The sequence below is a fragment of the Fundulus heteroclitus genome, chromosome 2 (assembly GCF_011125445.2).
Source record: "Fundulus heteroclitus isolate FHET01 chromosome 2, MU-UCD_Fhet_4.1, whole genome shotgun sequence".
Classification (NCBI taxonomy): domain Eukaryota; kingdom Metazoa; phylum Chordata; class Actinopteri; order Cyprinodontiformes; family Fundulidae; genus Fundulus; species Fundulus heteroclitus.
In genome coordinates, this window is record NC_046362.1 from 23,223,774 (window position 1) to 23,228,664 (window position 4,891).

A 4,891-nucleotide genomic window follows, 5' to 3' on the forward strand; every position below is an offset into this window, starting at 1 on the left:
GGATTAATTAAGTGGCAATTCTCCAATTCAAAGGCATGGTCTGCCCTCTAGTGGTAATACATGTAATTCAATGCATTACACAACAACAGGAGCGATGTGACGCTGAGCGATGTGACGCTAAGCGAGGCCACAGAGGCAACAGAGACAAAGCTGTTTTTATTCAACATGGAGGACAAGCTGATAGTAGCAGTCAGCCTCAGTTGTATGACTCAACCATTTATTGCAACCGAGACAAGTCCAGAAAGGACCAAGCCTGGAGAAGAGTGAGTGGGGAGACTGGAGAGGTGGTTAAGTGATAGCGCCATTGTTCTACTGTATTCTGGCTTGTCACCAGCTGTGCAATTGCTGTCGCCTGCTATGCGAACGGCCGACGATAATGTCAGGCGAGTGACAGCACGCAAAAGGTGCGTTCATAGGCTTGGTCGTTTAACCTGACCCTAGCCAGATGTATTTCGCTCCGCCTAGCTCCACTCATCCATCTGGAACAGATCCATAGGAATGGCGTTTCAGAAGGCTGGGCCTTATCAAAAATCGTTGCATATGATTGGATAAGCCACTTGTCTGTCATCTTTATCGACGTGCTATTTCAACCACTCACACCGAAGCTAACCCGTGACGCTGATGAGAGCGACGCAGGAAACAACAAAACTTGCCAAATCCGGTCGGGAGAAGGGCGAAAACATCGTTTCTACCAACAAAAGCCTTCAGAGCCGTTCTCTGATGTTCTTTTAATGAAACAATATTAGGTAGATTGGACACGGAAGAAATAGCAGCATCAATGTTAACGCTTGGTTCCTCGATGTGAGCCGCCATTGTTTGAATCAAAACAGTCTCATGGTCGCTTCTCCACTACGTCACATCTATGAAACTCCAGCCCTGCGTCCTGATTGGCTGGACAATAAAATGGGTTGAAGAAATCACTCTCTATGGAAGAGGTCCCAGATGGATGTGAGTGAAGCTAGGCGGAGCTAAGCGGAACGAAATTCCTCTGGCTCGTCAGGTTATTGGTCTTTACCTTGAAGGTAAATAACTTGGCACTATACTTAGAGTAATGGTCTATTTGGAAGACCTAGGCTTTACATTTCTGATGCTTCTCTGCTTTCTTGGTGCTTGTTGAGGGTGCTTGTATGCAGTGAGAAAAATTGTCCACCTAAGGGGTAGAATAAGGAGATGAGAAGTTTACAAACCTATTAATTTTATAACCTTAATTTACCACAAAAAGTTGTTTTAAGATGAATTTTGGCAAAGAAGTACATCTCCAAACTTCATCTGTGCAGTCAGTTTGAGCCTGGCCAGGAAGACTACAGTGTTACGGCCGCCGCGGCTGCTTTGTTACTCGGCCAGACAGTCTGTGATTTCCCGCTGACTGGATTATGTTCGTCGCAGCTGAAAAGTCACTCTAAGGGTTTAGTGGGGGATATTAACGCATAACAGATATCAAAAATGAAAATCTTGGCTGGTTGTTTTCTGTGTTTTGAGTACATTTTTAACTGTTTTGCCACTCTGTGTGCATGTGTGTTTGAAAGAGAAAGAGGTGAACTGAGAACAAGTCTTGAGATGTTTCAATATTTGCAGTCAATAGCTACCTTTACATGGACACAAGTAATCAGAATAAAGGGCTGATCGGAATAAAACTTTTGTCATAAAAACAAGCCAATTAGATTAATGAGATCGGATTAAGCTAGTTCGGAATGAAATTGTATTCTGAATAACAGGGGTGGTTATGCCGATTGATAATCTGATCTAATTTACTGTGTGCCCACATAAATGGTAGAATCTGATTATTTTTTGTTTTTTAATCAAAATACATTTCAATCCATCAATTTTCTGCATGTAAACATAGATAAAGTTCTTTTGTATTCTGGTTCGTTAAGTTCCCCAATTCCTCCTTTAGCAAAACAGCAACATAAGATAATTGTGCGGCAAACTAATGAGTTTGTAGAGGGCCGCACTTGGGCTGACGTGGTGAATTCCTCTCTGTCCGACGCGTGCTTCATTAAACTCCAAATCGCTTCTGGTGGTTGCAATTATCCGTTTATTCCACTTGACAGCTATGCTTGACTTTACAGATACTGACACATACTGACCAGGCTAAACCCATTCGTTGTTGCCAACAATAAGCGACATTATAGCACGGTCAACAGAAATTACGACCTACACCCACGCACCCACTACCTCATACATACAAAACCAGCACGCGGCGTTTGGCTCCCATTCATATCTTGGTGACAGTCACGCCCCTCCAGACACACCCATCACCCCCACACTAGACGATGAGCTCCCGTCACATCAATAATTACTAATTTCAATCATATGGCTCTTACATAAGATGATGATAACTTATACATGTTTTACAGTTGGGATGGCAATTTCCCACTTTTCCTCCAAATGTCACAATAGGAGTTACGGCCAAGCACTTTGAGTTTGGTTTTATCAGATGTTTCCAAAATTAAAGTTTTTAACCCTGAATTTATTTGCATACTGTAATCTGCTTTTTATGATGATTGCAGTCATTGTGTGTTCTTCTTAATCGGATTGACTTTCACTCCATGTAGGTACTGGAGTTGCTTCACGGTGGGTAATGTTACAGTTTTAATATAAATAATAATATAGATTTTGATTTTACTGGACACTGGTATGTGCTTGACACGAAAGTCAAATTCGTTGTTAATGCACAAAATCTTGACCAACGAAGCTGATTCTGATTCCCATTAAATTGCCTGTTGATACCCAGATTCTACCATTGTAGCACCAGCCAAGTTATTTTAGTTAAAAAAAGAAAAACCCACAAAACAAGCTTGTCATGGTCATGCTATAAACAGAAATGCTCATTTCTGAAACTGTTGTTTCGAATTTAAAATAATCTATATGTGTTTATGGTACTAAAACCGAGACTTATTAATTTTTCACCGCCTCGTTGTTACTTTTTATCTTCTCTGTCTCGCGTACGCTTGTCCTGTGCCTTTAAAGGCTGCCAAACGCAAGTGACTGGACGCTATCGCTGAAAAAAAAAAAAGTGACGTAGAGAAAAATTCGAGCCAGCCAGGAGTCGAACCTAGAATCTTCTGATCCGTAGTCAGACGCGTTATCCATTGCGCCACTGGCCCAATGCATTTTACACATCAATCGACCCATCTTGAATCTGTAGATCTATGATGTTGATGACGAAGCGACGTAAACTGATCGGAATCACGCATTAGTCGGCATCTCTCCTCCAATGGGCTTCACCGCTCTTCATTTACTTTGGACGGTACAGCCAATCTCGTGAAACGCGTTGCTTTGGTGCATCATGAGAACCTTAGAAAATTAATGAAGTAGACCTAAACACTTTGTTTGTGTATTTTTTGTTGGTTTTAAAGGTTTCGAGTTTTAGACCAAGGGGAAAGAGACTTCTACATAGTTTTTCGTTGTAGCTACTCCATTGCAAAACGTAAATAAACTAGCAGAATGCTAGTCATACTCGTAATAAACACACACTAAATAGGAAGAATTGAACAGGATTAATTTTGTAGATGTAAATTTGACTGATTTTGTATCCCGTTGTTATTTCATTTAATTTATTTTTTTAATAACGTCTGTCAAAATGCCTGTGCAAACTCGCAGTTATCTGTTAAACTGTTTGCTGTCGGTCAGAATATGAAATAGCCACGGCCTGTAGCTAAAGTCAAAATTTTAGTCACTAAAACTATTTGAAAAAGACAAATAAAAAAGTAAGCCTATGCTTTTAGGCTTTATGTAACCAATGTATTTAGTGAGTTTAGTAAAACATGTTTTAGAAAGATGTTCTGGCAAATACAAAAGAATGCATTTATTAGAAGCACGCAACCAGTGATTATTGTAGTTTTGGTCAGGATTAAAATGTGCAGCACGAACTGACTGAATGTGGGAGCGAGAGATAGTTTATAACTATGCTCGGAAGGCAAAAATGGCAGGGAAGTCCATCAGCAATGCACAGAGACCCAGAGGTTTGTAACAGTAACAGTAATTATCGCTGTCTTACCTCTATTTATAATTTAAGTCCATGCGGCGCTCTTTCTGAACCAGTATATCATCGGTCATTTTCCGGTAAAAGTTCTCTTTACCTTCTTCAGTTTTAAAAGTCTCCCAGTCTCAATGGAGCTCACTGCCAGGGAAAAAAGCCTTTCTTGATCAGTCCTGTTCCGGCTATATGTTTAGAGTCTTTTTAGTGCTTTACTTGTTTAGCAAAACTCGCTAATAATACATCCATAACTTGCTTTGACTCTACTATTTGGAGATCACGAGCGGTGCCCCTTGAGCGCCCCCTGCCTAGCGGCCAAGGAACTGCCGGCCTCACCTACAACCAGTTCTTTGCTGTTTATGATCGCGCAGCAGCACGAAAACATGTTACCTGCACACAGTTTGATGACAAAAACATAATTCGTAATCCACATATGTTAAATTGTGGAAAATCAGTTCATAACTGTTTGGACAATTGAATGTATGATCTAGAGAAAGGAAGATGCATTCAAAGAACAGAAGCCAGCGCAGTTAACATGGGATTGCGCAATCCCAGGGGAGGCCAAGATCGCCGCGGCGGTATCAAGCGCCACCAAGGATTTACATGGAAAATAGCAAAAAGTCTGCGATTTTAAATAGAATATGATAAAAAAAAAAAAATTGAGGAAATTAGAAAGAAAGAACAGATGATAGAAGATTTAGGAAAGATTGAAGAAAAAACAAAAAGCAGAAAGCTTCAGAAAGTAAAACCATCATCATTTTGATTAAGTCTTTTAATCTAGCAAAGTTGAATTTGAGGATAGCAAGTATAAGTTTAATAGATAATCGTTCTCTACCATACTCCATACCAGTAGGTGGCAGTAATGCGCACCTGTTATTTTTTTCCACCAACCGTCCATGAGGAAGAAGAAGA

At 40.4% G+C, this 4,891-nt stretch overlaps 1 non-coding gene across 1 annotated transcript; it reads right to left on the reverse strand.

The window, feature by feature from the left end:
* Positions 1-3,034: 3,034 nt before the first annotated feature.
* Positions 3,035-3,107, reverse strand: trnar-acg. Its single transcript has one exon. It is a non-coding gene; the product is annotated as a tRNA-Arg (tRNA).
* Between the last annotated feature and the right edge of the window lie 1,784 nt (positions 3,108-4,891).